The 24,279-nt window shown below is 36.5% G+C and overlaps 1 protein-coding gene and 1 pseudogene across 4 annotated transcripts in view; one reads left to right on the top strand and one right to left on the bottom strand.

The window, feature by feature from the left end:
- NAALADL2 (N-acetylated alpha-linked acidic dipeptidase like 2) overlaps positions 1 to 24,279 on the bottom strand; it is a 1,132,125-nt gene that overhangs the window by 770,769 nt on the left and 337,077 nt on the right. The gene's annotated exons all lie outside the window — the stretch shown is intronic.
- LOC126947691 (elongation factor 1-beta-like) lies at positions 4,233 to 4,898 on the top strand (annotated as a pseudogene).

Genomic DNA, 24,279 nt, shown 5'->3' with positions numbered 1-24,279 from the left:
ACTACATTGTTTGAACCTGTTGTCTTGGTGGTTTTGTTGTTGTTTTTTTCTTCTTTTCCCCAAGATTCATCTATTTTCTTCATGGCAAATCTCTATCCTAACCCAAACAATATCACCATCTTCACAATACAACTTCATAAACTGATTTGCTTTTGATTCCTGCCTCTAAAGAGAGCCTATGTAAGATCTAGACGACAGGTTGAAGAGACCTAGAATAAATTCCTGGGATGGACCTGGTTCCCGGGTATACAGGATTTCTGAACTTCACATTGCTTTACCCATCACGGAATTTTGACTATTAAGTGACAGCTGAATTATTGCAATGTCACAGAATAACTCAGCAGGATTTAGGATTATGAAAATATTTGTATCACTTATTAGTTAAATAGTATTTAAAAATTAAACTTCTGATTTGATAAATATGAATGTAGTTGCCTAATATAGATAATCTTAAAGTGCTATTTTAAACTGCTAAAAAGCTTGAGAAACAAATCCTTCAAAAAACAGACTGGGCCGGGTTCAATGGTTCATGCCTGTCATCTCAGCACTGTAGGAGGCAGAGGCAGGAGCACTGGTTTAGCCCAAGAGTTTGAGACTAGCCTGGGGAATGTAGGGAGATCCATCTCTATAAAAAATAAAAGTGAAAAAAAAAATAATGGGGGCATAGTGGTATATTCCTGTGGCCTCAACCACTGGAGAGGCTAAGGCAAGACGATTGCTTGGGCCCAGAAGGTGGAGGCTGCAGTGAGCTGTGATCACAATACTGCATTCCATTCTGGGTGACAGAACAAGACTGTATCTCAAAAACAGGCTGTTTATTTTTATTTTACTCTGCCTCCTAAAGTGTTGAGATTACAGGCATGAACCATTGCACCCGGCCCAGTCTATTTTTTGAAGTATTTGTTCCTCAAGCTTTTTAGCAGTTAACAATAACGCTTAAATATTATCTATATTAGGCAGCTACATTCATATTTATCAAATCAGTTGTTTAATTTTTAAATGCTTTTTAATTAATAAGTGATACAAATGTTTTCATAATCCTAAATCCTGCTGAGTTACTCTGTGACATTGCAATAATTCAGCTGTCACTTAAAGGTGAACAGACTGTTTACCTTTGCATTATAATTATTTTATCTCCTTTTCCTGAACTTCTACCTACTAGTTGACTTTCTCAAAACTGTATGCTTATATTGTTTTCACAAACAAAAAACATAGGCAGCTCCATTTTACAAAAATATGCGTAGAAAAAAATATGTTAAGTATGAAATACATTTTTATCACAGAGTTTCCAAGTAAAAAATTTCTTTATTAAATAAACCAAAGTTTCTTCAGCTCTTTCTCCACAGATATACTTACAAGTGAAATAGGAAGGGGAGTTTAATATATTGAAATTCAAGCATGGTTTCCCTGGCAGCCTATGAGCACTTTCATCTCTCTCTTGAAAAGAGAGTCTGTGAGAGCTTGCTAAATACAAGTTAGGGTTTGTTTTCTTTCCGCGTGTCTTTGGATTTTCACAAACCAAAACAGATTAAAACATATATATGATAGTTAAATGGTTCTTGCTAAATGATTGGTTAAGATTAAGTTTATAAAATCAAATGAAAAAAATTAGCCCCGTTATAGTTAGAGACAAATGGATCAATAGCATTTTCTGACCTAAATAATATAAGTGCATTTATAGTTCAATGATAGTAGTAATTCCTAACCACCACTTTGGAAGAAATAGCTGGGGATTTCCAACGTCATTCACAGTTGGAAAAACAACCACACACATAGCCAAACTTCCTGCCCTACAAACAGGATGGAGAGGCACTGATAACAATCATTATTACAAGTTAAGTGGTGTCACAAGCCCAAGTTCAAATTTATCTTCGCAGCATCTAGCAAAGAACTAGCTGAGCCAACAATCTCCAAAAACAAGTTTACCGTAGAATGAGGAAAATATCAAGGCCTGTGACCTTGAGTTTTTTTCTCTATCAATAATCCTGTCAGGATGGCAAAAGTACATTGTTTAACCAAAATAAGCTCCTGCAGTTTTCCTTCAAGATTAAGTTGCTGTCTCTATTACCTCACCCAAATAATAATGCTAAATTAGAAAAGATTCAAAGCACTAGACATTTATCCTCTCTTCATTCAACGTTAACACATCATCTCCTTCCACTGTTCTAACAGTAATTAAATGGGTTTTGTTCATGTTAAATAGAAGAAAATAAAGACTCCTTTCCCCCCTTTTCTTTCTTAAACTTACCAAGAAACTTCTGGGCTTCCCTTGCACCTGTGATCCAGTTTTCCTGCTACCATAATGTATGAGTTCCAGTTGTGGTTAAATACCATCTGTTTTAATCCAGTTGGAGACTTCTATATTTACCCAAGTGCATCTATATATCTCCTTTAATGCAAGGCTTTCATTGGTACAACTTAGGAATGGCTAATACAGGCAAAATTACATGGGCACAAGCTCATGGGTTTACTACAATATACAATTTTGTGGTGTATAAAACTATATATATTTGTGCAAGTGAGCAGGTGAAACTAAATAACTGATTTTATTCCTTATATTTGGAAAATGAATGGAAGACAAGAGAAATAATCTAAGTTTCCTAAGACTGAGGAAAAGAATATCTAAAGTTTAGATATTTTTTATTCAAATTTGGGCACTGCTATATCCTTCTTTCCACTTACATTCTCCCTCCCCATCCATGGAACAGTCTAGAGTACTTGTTTTCTTTTGCCATCGCTTTAGCCAGCCCTAGCAGAAGGCTATAAAGTTGTACATTGGAAGTGTCTGTGAATGAAGACTGTAAACAGGAAAACATACAGCACATGTAACAGCAACAGATGTAATAAACATAATATTTCCGTTTAAAATTCCAGTGTAGATTTATTTTCTCTTACTTTATTTTCACTGAATAATAAAACCAGCTGATCAGATTTCTGCTTATAACATGCTTTCCTTGCTGCTTAAAATTATTATTGACTTGTGAAAGACCATTAGCTTTTTCATCTGCACATGAACTAATTCCAATTTATTTAGGCTTTTCTCATTGGTAATATTTTCTGGCATTTTAATGAGGTTGTTGCTCTGCTCTACTCTTAAATACCTCCTATTCCAATTTTTTTAAGAAAAGAAAGAAAAATGGATGACTGCATTACTATGTCTTTATATAATTTCCAAAATATTATGCCTTTTTGAAGATTTTTTTTTTTTTTTTTTGATATGGAGTTTCGCTCTTCTTGCCCAGGCTGAAGCGCAATGGCGCGATCTCGGCTCACTGCAACCTCCACCTCCCGGGTTCAAGCCATTCTCCTGCCTCAGCCTCCTGAGTAGCTGGGATTACAGGCATGTGCCATCATGCCTGGCTAATCTTGTATTTTTAGTAGAGATAGGGTTTCTCCATGTTGGTCAGGCTGGTCTCGAACTCCCGACCTCAGGTGATCCACCCTCCTTGGCCTCCCAAAGTGCTGGGATTACAGGTGTGAGCCACTGCTCCCAGTCTGAAGAATTTCTTTAGAAACTCACAATCAGCTTGTGGTCCACCCTGAGTCCCAGATCTTGTCCTACTATGTATAACTTGTAGCTAACACAGTGAAATAGCTAATATAGTATGGCTATTAGTTTCAATGCCCAGATATTAAAGATCATTTTGAGTTATATTTGTAAAGTTACTTGTATAAATATTAACAATGTTCAATATTAATAATTAAACACAACATACTATTCATACAATTAAGATTAATTTTAAAGAACTATCCATACCAAAGGCATTAATTGAAAATATTTAAAACAATGCCTATCCATCAAATGTAGCACTTGCCATTTGTGGAATATTTGACAGATTGCTCACACTCTATAACCTTTTTTATAAGTGAAGTCTATAAACAGAAATCACATCACAGCACTTTAGGAACATGTGGATGAAATTCTATTTGTATTTACGAACTTTTCTTCCTTTCTTTCTCCACAGATATGTTTATAAGTGAAATAGGAAGGGGAGTTTTATATATTGAAATCCAAGTATGATTTCCCTGGCAGCCTATGAGCACTTTCATCTTTCTCTTGAAAAGAGAGTCTGTGAGAGCTTGCTAAATACAGTTGGGGTTTGTTTTCTTTCTGCGTGTCTTTGGGTTTTAACAAACCGAAACTAGCTTTTTTTCCCCTCTCTTAGCAGGGGCGCCCATAATTTGCGCTCTTTCATTTTGCTGCTACCCAACTCTCAGATATAACTGACATCATGGGTTTCAGAGACCTGAAAAGCCCTGCTGGCCTCCACGTGCTCAATAATTACCTGGCAGACAAGAGCTACATTGAGGGTTATGTGCCATCATAAGCAGATGTGGCAGTATTGGAAGCAGTCACTGGCCCATTGCCTGTGAACTTGTGTCTTGCCCTGTGTTGGTATAGTCACGTCAAGTCTCATGAAAAGAAAAGGCCAGCCTGCCAGGAGTGAAGAAACCTTTGGGCAAATATGCTCCTGCTAATGTTGAAGACACTACAGGAAGCGGAGCTACAAGTAGTAAAGATGATGATATATTGATCTCCTTGGCTCTGATAAGGAGGATGAAAGTGAAGCAGCAAAGAGGCTAATGGAAGAATGGCTTGCCCAGAATGAATCAAAGAAAGCCCAAAAATGTCCACTTGTTGCCATTTTCAATTGTGCTAGATGTGAAACAGTGGGATGATGTGGCAGATATGGCAAAGCTAGAGGAATGTGTTAGAAGCATTCAAACAAACGGCTTAGTCTAGGGCTCCTCTAAACTAGTTATGATGGCAAATGGAATTTAAATACTTCAAATCCAGTGAAGATGATAAAGTTGGAACAGATACACTGGAGGAGCAGGTCACTGCTTTTGAGGATTCTGTGTAGTCCATGGATATGGCTGCTTTCCATAAGACCTAAAATTCACCCCAGATCATTGCACTTAAAATAAAAACTTGAAAGAAAATAATACATAAACACAGCTCAAAGTCTCCTGTTCACATCTGTAAATAGCAAGAAAACAATTATTTAGAGATAACACAATATTTCACTTCCTTTGAAAAATTTGCAGGAAAAAGAGATGAATAAAATATGTTTAAAGAAAAAATAAAGAAATATGTACATACAGAAACAGGTAAAATAGCTTTAAAAAGAACTGACTTCACACAAAGTGTCATTATTTTATTTACAGGTTAATAACAATATTTCTTGGGCCAAGCATTTCCAATACACCACCAGAAGAAACCCATTATAAAGCAATGTCCCTGACAACTCCTTCTAAATTCACTATGAGGATTATACGAAGATTCGTCATATTCTTTTTCAGTTAAGACTAGCAGGTAGGAGGAAAAAGCAAAACTGAGCGATCTACTATTCACTCCTTTCTTCTTTTCACCAACGCCAGGATTAGGTTTAGACAGCCCGAAGAAACAGCACAGATCCTAATATTAAGGATACTGCTGAAAGGTGACACTCTAGCTGCCATAGAGAAAATAGTTTAACAACCTGGGTAGACTCAGAAAGCCTTTCCTTAGACCTCACTTACCGTAATTCCACCTCTTTTCTAAAAATGAGCTTACAAGCTTTCATACAGATGTCTTGCTCCCACAGACACAGAGCGTCTGCATGTGCTTTTTCTCTTTTCAGAAGGTTCTGTCTGCCTCCCTCTACCAAGTGTTGATTAGGCATCCCCCAACTTATCATTCCTCCATATTCAGCAGATTTGGCCCCTCAATTATGACATCTCATGGATGTAGGTATGTTTACTTATTGTTTCATTATACTTTGTTTTCATGATTCTTAGATGAATAACTGCCTCCCTCAGTAGAATGGAGACTTACTCATTGCCTGTACTGAGTTACTAATATATTCATAGAACTGAGCCCAGGGCCTAGCTGAGGGTGAATAACCAATAAATATTTGACACATGAATAAATTAAATGACTTAATCAGTAGACAGATGAATCCTTAATCAACCAAAAGGTACTAGAATTGATTGACACCTATGGGTGATGGTTCGTCTCTGGATTTAGAAAACTCCAGGTTTCCACATTTTGCCTAATGAAGTTTTTCCCTTTCCTTCAAACTAACGATGGTTAGATAATGTTTACTCAACAGTAACCAAACCATTCAGCTGAGAAGCATTTTTATCATAGTAGAATTTTACCAAATTGCCATTGAAAAAGAAACCATTGTTTTAGGCTGGGCGCGGTGGCTCACGCCTGTAATCCCAGCACTTTGGGAGGCCGAGGCGGGCGGATCACGAGGTCAGGAGATCGAGACCATCCTGGCTAACACGGTGAAACCCCGTCTCTACTAAAAATGCAAAAAAATTAGCCGGGCGAGGCGGCGGGCGCCTGTAGTCCCAGCTACTCGGGAGGCTGAGGCAGGAGAATGGCGTGAACCCGGGAGGCGGAGCTTGCAGTGAGCGGAGATCGCGCCATTGCACTCCAGCCTGGGCGACTAAGCGAGACTCTGTCTCAAAAAAAAAAAAAAAAAAAAAAAAAAAAAAAAAAAAACCATTGTTTTATTTAAATCAAATATGTCTAGAGGGCTAACACTTATTAGTAATCTGTTCTCAGAGAACTTAATTAATTGGACGCATTTAATTATGACACATAGAGTAATTTCAGTATGGGTTTGGAATGTACTCTACAAACACTATTGACTATCTCTGACAAGAAAGCCTGAATACCAGACACGATGGCCCAGGGGTTAGAGGATTCTCAAACAATGTAGCAGCCACAGCTGCGAATTCAGTGTGGGATAACTCAGTATCTCAATTAACTACGGAAAGTCCCCTTTAAAGTGAAGTCATTGATCACTTGGATTTTAACAGCCAACGATCTGGATTCCTTTTCTCATATTGAGTATAAGCGGGAATCTTAGTGACCTTGACATCTGAATGCATGGAGTCATGGATTTGTTACACAGCCACCTAAGGCTCTCACTGCCTGAATCCAGCTGACAGCCTAATTAAACAGCAAGAGTTCCTGGAGGGGAATGTTAATGAGTCTACTTGGCAGCCAACAGTCTGTTCCCCAGATGGTGCAGGGGTTATAAATTGTCAATAGGGTAAGAGTAGTGAAGGAAGTTGAGGAAAATACAGAAAGACTCCTACATCACTGTAACTTTCTAAGATGCTAGGTCCATGATGAAGATATTTGGAGACATGGCAACCGGGGTGAGGGTAGAAAAGTAGTAGCACATCTATTTATCTTGAACTCTAAGAATACATCAAGAATTGCTTTGGCTTTTCAAATGGACACCACCCTGTGGTGTCTGGGTAAACTGAATGGTTATTTCAGGCACGTTTGTCAGGTTGATAGTGACTGAAAAGAATGGTAATGTGATTAAAGCCCTACTATGTTTGTAGTTGGTATTTATTATTTTTCTGTCTATTTTTTCCCTTATAAATAGAATCTAGAGTATGAGAGCTCTCTGCTAATTCAGTTATTATCGAATGAGTAACATCTTGACAAGAAACAGTCTCCTGTGACCTTCAAGTCGTGTGCTCCCTATACAAAGTAGTCAGTGTGAAACAACTTACATGATCTACAATTAGAAATGAAAATGCCTCTTTTGCTTTCATTAGGCTTCCTCCTTAAATGTTCAGTTGGTTCTTAATTAAGCTTTGGAGCCAAATGGATATGGGAAAGCCACAGTCACGTTTTACCTTCACTGTACTTCAGAACTCAATCCCAAGTACCATTTGTGGCAACCAGACCCTAGAGTGACTCCCAAGAATTTTCACCACCTAAAGTCCACACCTTTGTAAATCCCTTCTCCATGAGTGTAATTAGCTTCTAAATAACAGAATATGACAAAGGATGTTGCTCCCATGGTTAGATTATGTTATGTAAACCTCTGTCTTAGCTGACTGGATTGAGAGACTCTTCTGCTGACTTTGAAGAAGAAAGTTGCTATGATACTGACTGCCAGGGGAGAGGTTATGGAACAGGGGACTACCTGTGACCTCTAGGAGCTGAGAGGCTCAGTTCTATGACCAAAAGAAACTGAATTCTGCCAATAACCACCTCCACAGGTCTGTGAGCTCTAGAGAGAAATGCGACCTGGCCAAACTTGAATGCTGTCTTGTGAAACCCTGGGTTTCAGGACAGGAGATCTCTCAAAGCTATGCCTTGACTCCTGACCCATGGAAACTGACATAATAAATGGGTATTGTTTAACCCACTAAGTTTATTTTCATTTGTTATGCAGCAATAGAAAACTAATACGTCATGGAAGAATTACCCATATTTGGCTGTAAGTGTAAATGAAAAGAATCTTCAAATCTTAAGGTTGGATGGGACCATATCCATCATCTATGAAAATTTCCCATCCTCAATCTACAGGACCCAGTAAATTGTTATGCCATTTCTTATTGAGCAGAAAGAGGAGTTTACATCACTAGTTCTTAAGAAATACTTTTATACTGACGCAATATCTGTCTTCCTCACTAATGCTAGCATTATTAACCCATACTAAGTATATTTTCTTCTTCAAATATGTGTGCAGCTCTTGTGCCTCTACTAAACTTTCTTCTTCTCCAAGTAAACAACCCTGGTTTTTTTTAGCTCTTCAATACATGACATATTCTCAACACAACTCACATTCTGCTGACATGGTTTTGAAGCTACATTAACTCTTAGTTCACTCAGAACTGAAGATAACACTCTCAATTAGATGTGGTCATAATAAAACATAATGGCAATATTAATTCATTACACCTAAGTTGATATTATTTCTATAACCATAGTCTGTTACATCTAAAAAAAAAAAAAAACTTTACCTTTATAGTATGGTAATTCCTCACTTAACATCGTCAATAGGGTTTCAGAAACTGTGACTTTAAGCAAAACGTTTAATGAAACTAGTTTTCCCATGAATGAATTGATAAAAACAATAGCCCCACAGTATATTTCTGGTCAGAAAACATCATCAAACTTCGAAATGAAGACCCAAAACACTTCTAATATTAAACATTAAAATAAATGTGAACATTAAATGTATTTTTAAACATGGCAAAACATCGTCTCTACTAAAAATACAAAAATTAGCTAGGCATGGCGGTGCGCACAGTGTGTATCTGTGCTGTATATGCTACCCACCTCTTACTCATCAATATCATCTGTTCTGATACTAAAACATCAAGATCTTCATGGCTTGATGAGCCAGGATTACCTGAAGCAGATAATCAGGTGATCCTGGCTGATCCTAGGAAAAAACAATACCCATTTATTATGTCAGTATCCCAGCTACTCAGAAGGCTGAGCAGCAGAATTGTTTGAACCCAGGAGATGGAGGTTGCAGTGAGCCGAGATCGCGCCATTGCACTCCAGCCTAGGCAACAAGAGTGAAACTCCATCTCAAAAATATAAATAAATAAATAAAATAAAATAAATAAAGATTATTAAATCAAGTAAGACAATTATTTACCCAATTAGTCCAGCTCAGTATCACGGGTTGCCAGAGACTATCCTGGCAGTTGGGTCACAAGGTGGAAACCACCACTGGACAGGATGCCACTTCATTCCAGGGCGCATTCACAAACACACCCATGCTCACTTAGACTGGGACCATGTATACACACCAATTACCCTAACATGCACATCTTTGGAATTTGGGAGGTAATCAGAGTCCCTGGAGAAAACCCATGCAGACATGGAAAAAAATATGCAAACTCCACACAGAGAGTGGCCCCAGCTAGGAATTATTTATTTTTGTCATCAGCATTATAACAAAATAATATTGAACAAAACAACATTTGAGGACTTGTATTTAATTGTGGGCCATATTACAGATTAATCAACACCCTTTCTCAACCACTTTCTCTCTTGTCTTCCTCTATTATAGAATCCAGAAAGCTTAATGCTTGATTTTTCTGGCTCTCTTGCAGCTATGGGAGGTTATGTGACAGAATTCTCATTAATGAGGTATAGAGAGAAGTCAGCTAGGGATCAATCCCCCTTTTTTATTAAAGGATAAAATCTCATCAGGAAGAAAATTCTGTTATTTCTTTCCCTCTGGAATGTGGACAAAACCCTTGGAGGTTTAACAGCTCTCTTGTGGCCATGGTGCTACAATCTCAAACAGAGAGCATACAAAGGATGGAGTCCTGATGATAGCATTGGCTAGCCAGACTACTTTACACTATGGACATCCTGGCTTAGAAAAGTTGCCTCTATTTTTTAGGCCTCTATACCCAGGTTTTCTGTTACAAAAACCCTCCCTTATCTCCGATTTTACTTTCTATAGTTTCAGTTATCTACAGTCAGGTCAAATGTTATCTAAACATATACATTTCAAATAGCATACCATTCTGAAAAGCACGATGAAATTTTTATGTGTCCCACTCCACCTTACCCAGGGTGTGAATAATCCCTTAGTCTAGTGTATCCGTGCTGTATATGCTACCCACCTCTTAGTCATCAATATCATCTGTTCCTATACTAAAACATCAAGATCTTCATGGCTTGATGAGCCAGGATTACCTGAAGCAGATAATCAGGTGATCCTGGCTGATCCTAGGATAAAAACAGTATCTGTAGGGTTGAGAACTATTCAAGGTTTAAGGCATCCACTGGGGGAGGGCCCTTGGGATGTATCCCCATGGATAAAGGGAGACTACTGTATTTGCAGCTGAATACAACCCTAACTTATACTGTTATTTTTCTAATAGAGAAAATAAAGCTTAAGAAACTAAGTGATTTGTCTAAAGCAACATATCTAGTAAAAGAATAAAAAACTCCCTATGCATATCTTCTTTTGAGAAATGTCTGTTCATATCCTTTGCCCACTTTTTGATGGGGCTGTTTGTTTTTTTCTTGTAAATTTGTTTGAGTTCTTTGTAGGTTCTGGATATTAGCCCTTTGTCAGATGAGTAGATTGCAAAAATTTTCTCCCATTCTGTAGGTTGCCTGTTCACTCTGATGGTAGTTTCTTTTGCTGTGCAGAAGCTCTTTAGTTTAATTAGATCCCATTTGTCAATTTTGGCTTTTGCTGCCATTGCTTTTGGTGTTTTAGACATGAAGTCTTTGCCCATGCCTGTGTCCTGAATGGTACTACCTAGGTTTTCTTCTAGGGTTTTTATGGTATTAGGTCTAACCAACAGACACATAAAAAAATGCTCATCATCACTGGCCATTAGAGAAAGGCAAGTCAAAACCACAATGAGATACCATCTCATACCAGTTAGAATGGCAATCATTAAAAAGTCAGGAAACAACAGGTGCTGGAGAGGATGTGGAGAAATAGGAACACTTTTACACTGTTGGTGGGATTGTAAACTAGTTCAACCATTATGGAAAACAGTGTGGCGATTCCTAAAGGATCTAGAACTAGATGTACCATATGACCCAGCCATCCCATTACTGGGTATATACCCAAAGGATTACAAATCATGCTGCACACGTATATTTATTGCGGCACTATTCACCATAGCAAAGACTTGGAATCAACCCAAATGTCCATCAGTGACAGACTGGATTAAGAAAATGTGGCACATATACACCATGGAATACTATGCAGCCATAAAAAAGGATGAATTTGTATCCTTTGTAGGGACATGGATGTAGCTGGAAACCATCATTCTTAGCAAACTATCACAAGAACAGAAAACAAAACATCGCATGTTCTCACTCATAGGTGGGAACTGAACAATGAGATCACTTGGACTCGGGAAGGGGAACATCACACACTGGGGCCTATCATGGGGAGGGGGTAGGGGGGAGGGATTGCATTGGGAGTTATACCTGATGTAAATGACGAGTTGATGGGTGCTGACGAGTTGATGGGTGCAGCACACCAACATGGCACAAGTATACATATGTAACAAACCTGCGCGTTGTGCACATGCACCCTAGAACTTAAAGTATAATAATAATAATAAATTAAAAAAAAAAAACTCCCTATGCAGCTTTCAGGCCACCATATGGTTGTGTGATTTCACCTAATGCAGCCACTCCCAGTGTGTATCATGAATGCTCCATTTCAAATATATTAAAAAGAGAACCTTAATGTTGCAGTTGCCAAAGAACTGATTAAGAAATCCATGCTCTGAAACCTAAAAGTGTCCACATATTAAAGTAAAACAATACTTAGCTGTAAATATATTTTAAGATATTCATTGAAAAACTCAATTCTGATAATAAAATTCAATCCTATAAATAAACCAAATGATATATAAATGGTTCCTGAGAAATGCTACTTCAATTCTAACCAAAACAATCATCTCCTTTCCTCTTTCCATTAAATTGCTTACTTTGACTTCACCATAAAAAAAAAAAAATGGTTTTAGAAATTAAATCTCTACTTTCAATGATGGCTTCAAATGAACAAACAATTTCAAGTTGCCACAGCAAGCACACTGGAAACATATTATCTCACTGTCATCACAAAACAAGAAAAAAAAGGCTTTGGGGGCCTTTCTCAACATTTTTGAAAATGCAGTAGAAAAAAATAACAATTTTTGCTTTTTTCTACATAGCCATTTTCTCCCTTTCTTCCTTTCCACAATGGGTATAAACTTGCCAATTTGATTTTAACCCTAAAAGACATTTTCCTGGCAGATAATCCCTAGTTTGAACAAAAATCGTTTACCTGACACTCTTTGTCATTTTAGGGGAAAAAACCCACACACAGTGTATAGATGAAGTGAAATAAAAAATGTAGCTTTCAATTATTTTTTATTTCCAACTTATCAAAAAGCTGCAGAAATTAAAGTACAAATCCCACTACCAAAGACATAGTAAAAGGTTGGAAGAATATTCTAAAGGTCACATTATCTTAATGAAGTGCCACTTCCTGACAACATGGCTATGAAATTGGAGTAATATACTCCATTTAGTGGGAAATGCTCTGTGAAATCCATGCCCTCTGCACTCTAAACAAAGACATTGGTAATTTTCTTAAAAGGTCACACACAAATGTGTTATTTAAAACTAGGCATTTGCCAGTTGTGAATATATGAAAGGTGAATATCAGATGCAGGAATTCAGATAGTTTTTTTTTTTATAAAATGCCAGAGTTTTTCACATATGTTTTAATAATATAAAATTGTGTCAGCTAATTTTATTCTTTGATCTGTATCAGTTTATCAAAATACTAAAGGAAAAATTAATCTGATGAGTCTAGTAAAATTTCATCTAAAACCATCTGACTCACTAAAACTTGAGAGTGAGTTTGGGTACATTTACAAAGCTTGTGCTACACTTGTCTTATTTTAGCATTTTATTGGGTAAGTTGTAATGTTTCTATGTGTGTTACAACTAACTTTTAAAATACATAGTATTATTGGAAAGGGATTTCTCAATATCAGAAAATCCCCTAGTGTAATATCTGTCATTTACGTGTACTATAGATAAATGCTTGAAGAATAAAATTATTATAGACCTGTCAACCAGAGAAGAAATTTAAAAATTTTACATATCAAAGTCCATGATTAAAAAAACACATTGTCACCCTGCTATGGGAAATACATGTATTTTGTCATTTTTCACAAAGTTCATTTAGCCAGAAAGATCAAATAATGACAATTCAATGCGAATGTTAACTTTAGGGGGACTCCAAAACAATTGTTACCCCTCCAGTTATATGACAAGGACAGAATGTTTGTATCTCTCTAAAATTCAAATGTTGAAATTCAAACCCCCAATGTGATGATGGTATTAGAACGCGGGGTCCTATGGGACATGATTGGATCATGACAGTGGAGCCCTTGCGAATGGGATTAGTGCTCTTATAAAAGAGACTCTGTAGCGTTCCCTCACCCCTTCTACCATATGAGGACACTGTAGGAAGATGGCCATCTATGAAACAGGAATCAGGCCCTCGCCAGACACCGAATCTTCCGGCACTTTGATCTTGGATTTCTCAGTGTTCAGAACTGCGAAACATAAATTTCTGTTGTTTATGTGATACCCACTCTCTGGTATTGTGTCATAGTAGCCTAAACAGACTAAGGCGGACTTCTAGGCTGGTGGCTTTCACTATGTTTGTGGGGATGATGGTTTTCAGACATATCACAGAGCTGGGAAGAAGATGATGGAAACAGCACATTAAAATGCTACAAAGCCGGCTGTTTTTCTTGAAATGCAGCTGTTTTTCTTGAATATATGCTCCTTGGATTGTTGCTAGCCTTTGTATATGCTGAATTCCTAAAAAGATGAATTTGACAGTTTTTGCCAGTACGCTTACTGCTGTTGCAGAGAAACAGATTGTTGGAAGTCCTTATTTCATTATCCACTGAGAAACTTCTCTTTTCTGAGAAGGAATCCAAAACCAGTTCTCTCATGGAGAGGGCTTTGATGAAATGACTGCCACTTGTGCTTCGATAAACCAGACATCCATATTATTTGTCTGAGACCTCCACTCAGAAATATGGGCAACAATATTTTCATAAAAATGAAAAAAAAAAGTATGAAAAGCTAAACTAAGGTAAACAAATAGAACTGGTTCCTGAGGCAACAAAGGTAATAAATCCCTGATAGTCAAATGGCTGCCCAAAGACCAATAGCATTGCATCACTAGGATCTTATTAAAAGTTTAGAATCTCAAGCCCCATCCAAAGCCCACTAATTCAGAATCTCCATTTAAACAAATATCCAAGAAGACACATGCACAGAAAATTTGATGAAGCACTGACCTAGAAAATAGAAGATAACTTTTAAAAATCAACTTAGGGATAATTACTTTAGAAATTATATTGTCATTTTCTACTTCCCCAAAATGCAGACTTGTAAAAATGAATCAAGCAGAAAGAAAGTATTGAATCCTGAAAACTAAAAAATATTATTTCCAAAATTGAAAAAAACCCATAAAGTGTAGACATATTAATAGTTGGAGGTTCTTCTTGAGTGTCTCATATCTCTGAATATCTTATGAAGCAAGTCACTTATTACCTTTTGTTTCAGACTCTCTTTAAGAATATTTGAATAGTAAAAAGCCTTGGAAAATAGTGATAATGTCCCTCCACAATGAAGGGAAGATTTGCTTAAAGCCTTAGAAGATAGACATAGTGTTTATCTCTGGAGTAGAAGGAAGGCATGCTTCCTATCCATCTTAAAATACTTTAGTTCTCTAAGCTTGGGATTTCTTGGTTGTAATTCTTGAGCAAGTATTTGGGCTCATCCTTGCCACCCTGTGTGACTCAGTGGCAACAGAATTGACCTAATAATTTGATTATCATATCGCCTGCTATACTATGAGTAATAAATCATTTTTCTCTGATGCAAGAGTCTCGTGTCTTCTTCCAGTATTCATGAAACTATGGGAGGCTAACTTGTTACCCTGAAAATAAACTAAAATCTCAAACCTTTCACAGATTTTGAAAATAATAAAATAGATAGCAATAAATACCAAACTTGTAACTTAGAGGATAAATAATCATGGAAATCTGCCTGTATTTTGAGAAAAGATAACAGAAAAATTATAAACACAATTTAAATGACCTGGGGATCCCAGAGATAGAACAGAAACACTGTACAAGGAAATAACAAAGATAATGGAGGAGAAGAGAAAATGAACTAATAGAAATTTTCTTGAAAGGGGCATTCATGTCTTCAGATGATGTGTTCACGGAGAGTGTGATACAGTAAGAAAGTTAGACTTAAACTTAGTTATACCACTGTGAAGTTTCAGAAGTTCAAGGAGAAAGAGAAAATCCCAAAGGCCTTTATGAAAAAACAGATTTTCCACAAAATACCAATAATCCAACAACCATTAGATTTCTTATCAACACAGGCAAAATTTTATGTTAGAAAACAATGTCTTCAGGGTTGGAATGGGATGGTGGAAATAAAATATAAACTGATAAATATATATAAACATCTAAAATATCATCCTATTATGTGTAAAGGGATAATCAAATAATTTTCAGGCATGAAAAGAATCAGACATTGTACCCCTTCACTCTCTGTGACTAGAATTAATCAAGGAGAGACTCCACCAAAATAAAAATATAATTAAGAGATTAATATGGTTAAGAAGCAGTAACAGCTGAGTAAGACTCAGAAGTGAAAGATACTAGAAAGAAATTAAAACCAATCTATAAGACCTTGATACTTTTAAGAGGCTCTTGCCAGCACATTTTCTATGGATCCAAACAACCTATGTGGCCCCACAACAAATAATAATTATATAAATGTAGTATTACAGTTTGATCATTAGTTTTCAATGGTTGAACACTAGGCTTATCACTCTCACCTATAAAATATATCTGAACTGACAGGAGATTATATGGATGACCATGAATGTTTTAATTGTTTTATGTGGCAGCTCAAAACTTTTATGATTAATAGTTTACCAGGAAGATAACAGTTACAGTCTCCTTGCGATACACGAGACAGATAATGAGATGGACAGATAATAAATGTATTTATGGTCTAAATATTTCAACAAATATAATGCAACAACAGAAGCAACACAAATATCAAAATAGCAAGATGATCTCAGACTGCAGATGAGAGAGAGAAATGATCCCAATCATTCTTCTCATTTCTAACATTTGAGTCCAGTTCAAGATCTGATACTAGTCCAAAAATAGAAAAATTCCTTTCTGGAGCAGCTACAAAAATATAGTGTATTTTTTTTTCAAAATTAACATACAAAATCCACTGTGTTTCCACACACTAACAACAAACTATACAAAACAGAAATTAAGAGAATAATGCCATTTACAATAGCATCAAAAAGAATAAGATATTTAGGAATAATTTTAACCAAACAGGCGTGATGAAAACTATAAAACGTTGATGAAAGAAATTGAAGAAGACATAAATAAATGAAAAGATATCCTATGCTCATGGATTGGAAGAATTAACATTTTCAAATATTTGTATTAAGTAAAGCAATTCATAGATTCAAAGTAATCACTATCAAAACTACAATGGTATTTATGATAAAATAGAAGAAACAATCCTAATATTCATATAGAATTACTAAAAACTGAATAGCTAAAGCAATCTTGAGCAAGTAGAGCAAATCTAGAGGCAGTAACACTTCCTGATTTCAAATTTAATTACACAGCTCTAGTAATTGAAACAGCATGGTACTGACATTAATTCAGACACATAGACTAATAGAAGAGAAATGAGAGCCCAGAAATAAACCCATGCATTTATGGCCAACTAATGTTACAAGAGCATCAAAAATATACAATGTGGAAATGATAGCCTCCTCAATAAATGGTGTTGGGAAAACAGATATCCACATGCAAAAAAATAAAATTGGATCCTTAATCTACTTAAAATAGATTAAAGACCTAAACCGGGCCAGGTGCTGTGGCTCACGCCTGTAACCCTAGAACTTTGGGAGACTGAGGAGGGCAGATCACAAGGTCAGGAGTTCAAGACAAGCCTGACAAACATGGTAAAACCCCATCTCTGCTAAAAATACAGAATTTGGCCAGGCATCGTGTCGTATGCCTGTAAACCCAGCTACTCACAAGGCTGAGGCAGGAGAATCACTTAAACCCGGGAGGCAGAGGTTGCAGTGAGCCCAAACTTTGCCACTGAACTCCAACCGGGGTGACAGAGCAAGACTTAGTATCCAAAACATGCAAAGAAATAATATAGCTCAATAGCAAAAAAATCAAATCATCATATTTTAAAAATTGGCAAAGGACTTTGTGTTAGTCTGGTTTGGATTGCTATGGAGGAATATCTGAGGCTGGGTAATTTACAAAGAATAAAGAAGTTTTATTGGGCTCCTAATTCTGATGGTTGGGAAGTTCATGATTGAGGATCTGCAAGTGATGAGAGCCTCAGGCTGCTTCCACTCATGGCACAAGGCAAAGGGATAGCCAGTGTGTGCAGAGATCACATGGAGAGAGAGCAAGCAAGAGGTGGGGAGGTGCCAGGCTCTTTTTAATAATCAGCTCTCATGGGTCAGAATTAATAGAGTGAACACTCACTAACTCCCTAGGCAGGGCATTAATTTATGAGGTGTTCACCCCCATGACTAAAATAACTCCCTTTAGGTCACGTCTCCAACATTGGGTATCACATTTCAACATGAGGTTTGGAGGGGCAAATATCGAAACTATAGCAGAACTGAATAGACATTTTTCAAAAGAAGACATACAAGTGATCAATAGATATAGGAAAATATGGTCAATACCACTAATAATCAGAGAAATGCATATCAAAATCTAAGTGAGATATCACCTCACATCTGTTAGAATGGCAATTATCAAAAAGTCGGAAGATAAGAAGTGATGATGAGGATGTGGAGGAAAGGAAACCCTTATTCATTGTTGAGGGGGATATAAATTGGTACAGGCACTATGGAAAAGACTATGTTAAAAGTTAAAAATAGAAGTATCATGTGATCCAACAAACCCAATTCTGTGTATATATTAAAGTGAAATAAAATCAGTCTCTCAAAGAGACATCTGCTCTTCACTTTCACATTTATTGTACCATTATTCACAGTAGCCGAAACATGGAAACAACCTAAATGTTCATTGATGGGCAACTGGATAAAGAAAATGGGGTGTATATACAGTATTCCATAAAAACAGGTTATATATATATATATATACACACACACACACACATGCATACACACAGTATATATGTGTGTGTATATATATACAGTAACATATTATTTGGCTTCAAAAAATAAGGAAATTCTGCCATTTATGATAACATAAATGAACCTGGGGGACATCATATTAAGTGAAATACAAAGAAAGGCAACTACCATATGATCGCACATATGTGGAATCTAAAAAATGTCTAAATCAGAAGCAAAGAATAAAATGCTGGTTGCCCTGGGTTAGGAGTTGGAAGAAATGAAGAAATGTTGGTTAAAGTGAACAAACTTACAGTTATAAATAAATTCTGAGGACCTAATGTACGGCATGGTGACTATAGTTAACAATAATGTTTTGTACACTTGAAATACAAGAGCAGGTATTTAGTGTTCCCATCATAAACACAGAAAAGGTAAGCCTATAAGGTGATAGATGTATTAATTTGCTTGATCTTGGCAATCATGTCACAATATATACATATATTAAAATATACATTGCACCTTTTGAATATGTATAATTTTTGCTTGTCAATTAGACCTCAATAAAGCTGAGATAGAAAAATAAAGATACAGATATACAGGTATAGACATACACAGTGCATCCATAATTATAAATTCATATGTTCCTCTAAAGCCTTCAAGTGCATATAAAGCATAGAAGGAATGAAGGGAGCATCTAGCCAAAGCTACAGTGTCATTGTATAAATGTGTTAAGGAAATGCATGGAAACCACACTTTTAAAGATGCTTTCTTTATTTTTGCAGGATGTTTGTCTGAGTGTCACCCATGAGCAAAAAATTACTAAGATCTATTAAACAAATGAAATATAACTCTAATCCTGACACTGGCTTTCAATATCTTAAGAAAATCCCAAAGACCTCATAGTTTCGTAGTTTATAACTACTTAGAAACTGTTTAAAGAAGAAAAGAGAGGGTGCTATGAGCAAAACTTCAAGTCATTCTGCAAATAGGTATTCTCAGAAACAGCAAACTTTAAACATGGTTTCCTCCATCTCAGCTTGTAAAATATAGATTTTCTTATATATTAACATCTTCAGAGTGAAAAAGTACTAATTATACAAAATATATTTTTAAGAACCTTGAAAGTAAGAAGTGCCAAATGAAGAACACTGTACTCCAAATTTGGTTAATAATGTATTCCAGACACTAGACCTAGAAAACATAGCATCAGCATGAAAAGTGACTTTTAGACTGAAAAGTGCTATATCCACAATATGCAAAATATCGATAATAATGAATTTCAAGAGGCAGTTGCAAAAAATAAGGCTATGGCATGAATAAAAAGCAACTTTTTAAGCTGACAGAAAAATTAAGGCAGTAAGACAGGATGAATGAAAATGTATTGTAAATATGCAGTGGCATGCAAGCACTGTGTCTACAGTTACTTGTTGTGTGCTCAGGCATGAACATTTTCTGGATCCTGAGTTGATGCATCTTTTTAAATACGGGTTCTGTATATCTTAGTGCAGAATAAATATTATATATCTTGGAAGAAACAGAAGCATGAACACCCTTCACAGAGACTGAATTTGTGATGGCCTTGCCTATAAAAGTAGGATAGAGGATTTTATAAATAAATGACTTTACTTTTTATATAGCACTTCATAGTTTACAAAACACTTTCATATTTATTATCTCAATTGAGCCTTGTAGTAGTATACTATGGTAGATGGAAAAAAGATTATTAGTGTTATAGAGGTATAAAATGATACTCAGAAAAGTTCACATTCAGATGGGAAGTGGAGGTCAAGATGGGGTAAAGATCAAAGCAAGTCTCTTGGCTACTAATCTGGCGCATTTGTCCCTTACATCGCATTGACACTTTATGGAAATGACCCCTGTAAGTTTTCTACCACAAGGCTAGAAATACTTCAGAATACGTTAAGTTGCATGTCTAGTCCTCTTTTACACAAATATTGACTGCTTATTTCGTGTCAGGCTCTGTGAATGGTGCACATACAATGATGAAGGGGAAAAAAACCAGATTCTGTTTTAATGGAGATTATAGACTAGTTAGGAGAGAAACAGTACTGAAATTATTCCTTTAATTAATGGATTTCTGAGGTTGGGTGTTTTGATGGACAGTGATACCAGTTTATTAAAAAGTGGTACACTGGAAGAAAAAGAATTTGAAAAGAATGATTACAATTTCGGGCCTGGACATGTTTATTCAGGAGTTTGAAACATCCAAATCAAGATGCTAAGTAGACAGATTGACACAAGACTGGAGCTTATAAGAGAGATCTTGGCTGGGGTTGAGTGTGTGTGTGTGCCCATATGCATGTGCGCATGTGTATACCTTTTTTGTTAAGTGTAAGATCTGTACATTTTTGTGAAGAAAAGCTAAAAACTGAGTAGTGTCAGTACAGAGTGTTAGGTATAATCTTGTACAAATTTGTATATTCAATTTCAAAACTAAAGGAATGGAAGATGTGTGAATACATGAATAAAAAGAAAAAGAAGCTACATAAGTATCAAAGCCAAGTATTTTAAAAAATGAAATTGCTTTGGAAAAATGGAATATGGCTTTCCTGCTCTATACTAAACTCGTGGTACTCAGTAAACCCTTCACAGATAGAACTTCCTATACTTAGAGTACCACAAACTATTTCTACTGTTTTCTCTCTCTAGTAAGTTTAAAACCAGCAGAATAATGGTAAAGAGTCAAAGCACTCCAGCACAAAGAATACGAAGTAGGACAGCATATTATCTACTTTTTATGATTCATGATGGTCAACTATGAAAATTACACTACATATCCCTATTGTCCAGGTCTCAGAAGACACTATCCGCCTGTGTATGAGAGAACAGCTCCGAGTGAATGTGGAAGAACTGCATAAAGGGGGAGGGATTGTGTATGTATCCTAGTCAGTTAAAGACCTAACAGCTCTGAGGTCAGGAGTTGGAGACCAGCCTGGCTGATACGGTAAAAACCTGTCTCTACTAAGAATACAAAAAATTAGCCAGGCATGGTGGCACATGCCTGTAGTTCCAGCTATTCGGGAGGCTGAAGCAGGAGAATTGCTTGAACCCGGGAGGCAGAGGTTGCAGTGAGCCGAGTTTGTGCCAATGCACTCCAGCATGGGATACAAGAGCAAAACTCCATCTCACAAACAAAAAACAAAAAACAAAACCTTACAGCTGAAAATTTATTTAAAAAAAAAACAAAAACAAAAACAAACAAACAAACAAAAAACAAGGAGACAAGGAAAGAAAACATATTTTCCTTTCTTTAAAATGAATGTTCATTGTTATATTTGGTCCAAAAATAAAAGGAGGCTATTCCTTGCCCACAATTGCATGTGATCTCACCATGTGATTAATTCCACTATCAGAGAGTTTGTTTATTTGGTTTGACTAGATAGCATATTTCAGTCACCTTTAGATAGGACGGGCATTTGTTCTTTTTTGGACAGTACCAATTTATACCTCTGGTCCCAACACAATATTAACAGCATCCTCTTTCACTTTCAAAAGCGTGTATGTTTGCATGATAAATTATTTGGTCACTATATAGGCAAAGCATAAAAAGAAAAGAAAGTTCCACTTCCACCTCAGCATGTAAAATTTAGATATTACATGCTAAACCCAGATATTCTGAATCAGTAGGCCATTCAGTTTAGGACCAATGACTTTATTTTAAAAGAGCCTCTGACATATACTTTGAGTTACGCATTGTTGATGTAAAGCTTCATTAAGAATTATTGGAACTAAAAGAAAATGCTTCATGGCAAATGGCTACATTCTGAAACAACAGTCAAAAGGACAAGTAGGTGGCTAGTCTAAAAGTAAAATTTTTGTGGTATCTTTATGAATTTAATTTTAAGCATAAACAATATTGCCTTATCAAAGGTCTACAACCTGAAATTGTGTATACCGCTCCAGGGGTGACCAAATAGGTAGTATATTAGTCATAATTTTGTGCTTCAAAACAAAAAGCGTATGCCTTAGGTGAGTCTAATTTAAAATGTCAGTAAATTCTTTTTTTTCTTATTTTATTTATTTACTCAATGCATAGCTTTATTAAAACAATTATATGTAGGCAGCATTATTGATCAAAATCTCTAAAATTTTGTGTTTTATAATAAGATTTCTTAGCAAATACACACATTTCATTTAGCATTCTTCTCACGAATCCTTAAAAAAAATAAGCTTTCCACTTCATGCTTTTATTTAAAGATTTTATCATAATATTTATTGCCTTTTACTCCAAGAAAAAACATCTAGGCTCAAGGTTTTTGGACTGTTATGACAATAAAAAAGGTTGTCATATTTCTCTTCCTCTGTTGTAAGAATCTACAGTTTCAGTTAATCACTAGGTAACAATTAGGAGGGAGGCCAAGAAAGTCTTACTTTGGTTTTTTAATCCACACTCCCTTCCTTTAGTTTTCCCTTCCGGCAGCAGAGGCTTCATTCATTAGTACAATTTGATTCTGATGTAGTAGCTCTGTCTAGCACCTAAGGGGCATTGCAAGTATGAATGCAGATACCCTGGCCTGCTTTTCTAAGCTCTTTGTAGAATTACACAAACATAACACTCCAGCCACCCCCTTAGAATTAGGATGTGTATACCAGCATGCAGTCTAACTGGGAATGATCTACCTAGGAAAAAGGCTCACACAGGAGGTAGAAGCAGGCATGAAGCCTTTTAGACAGAGAACACCAGGTCCAGGTACCCAGAGAGCTTGATCTTGACGTAGGGGGAATGTGGAATCCAGATAGGCTCCACTCCATTATACGGAAATCACTCTGCCATGGAACTCTGGTAACCTTGTACATCTTCACAGAGGCCATGTAGGCAAGGGTTAACCCCAGCTAGTCTAAGTTCTGTTAGAACACCCTGTGATTCCCAAAAACCATGAGGAGGCTTGTGAGCAGATGCTACAAAGCAATTTATCTCCCATCTCCTTATCTTTCAGGGGTGTTGTCATGAGGCAATTTCTCATCTCTTTGGTTCTCCTGAGGTATGAAGCCCTCTTTCCCCTACCCTTCTTTTAGGGTACAGCTGTAGGCTAGCGAAATGCTTGGTTGCAGCCTGGAAGCAGCACGTCAGCAAAGGGTGTTCTAATACTCATGTGACTTAGTCATATCACCAGTCCCTTTCATGTCAATATTGTCCTGGAAGACAAGTGGGAAGCTGGTACCTTTGATCATCTTGTTTTCGCTCTCTATGTTTGTAATAAACTATCTGAATCTAAAAGTAGCTTGTTTCGTTACTGGCAGAATCTTTTAGCCTTGTTTGACTCCATGGGTGAGAAACGTAGTTAAAGGAGGCCCAAGCAGGGTACTCGGTCAGAACCCCTACTGTCCAGGTCTCAGAAGACACGACCTACCTGTGTATGAGACAGTAGCTCTGAGTGAATGTGGAAGAGTTGCATATAAGGGGATTGACTGTACCATATTCAGACCAAGAAGTAAAGGAATATCTCTGCTTTTGGTGAGGAGAAAACAGAAGTTATTATGTTGTTGTTGTTGGGTAGCAAATATAGGAAGGCTAAAAAAACATAAATAAATAATAAAGAAAAAAATAAAGAAAAAGAACAGATGGAAAAATATGATACCAGCCACCAGCAGGAGCATTAGGAAAACATTTACTATGATACAAGAAAATATTTTTAAAAGTAGTAAAACATCAAGCTAAAAAACAGTAAAACATCAAGTCAAAAAATCGTGTCCTATGGGCTGGGCACAGTGGCTCACATCTGTAATCCCAGCACTTTGGGAGGCCAAGAGGGCGGATCACGAG

Source organism: Macaca thibetana, chromosome 2 (assembly GCF_024542745.1).
Source record: "Macaca thibetana thibetana isolate TM-01 chromosome 2, ASM2454274v1, whole genome shotgun sequence".
Classification (NCBI taxonomy): domain Eukaryota; kingdom Metazoa; phylum Chordata; class Mammalia; order Primates; family Cercopithecidae; genus Macaca; species Macaca thibetana.
This window is presented reverse-complemented; position numbering and strand designations above follow the sequence as displayed.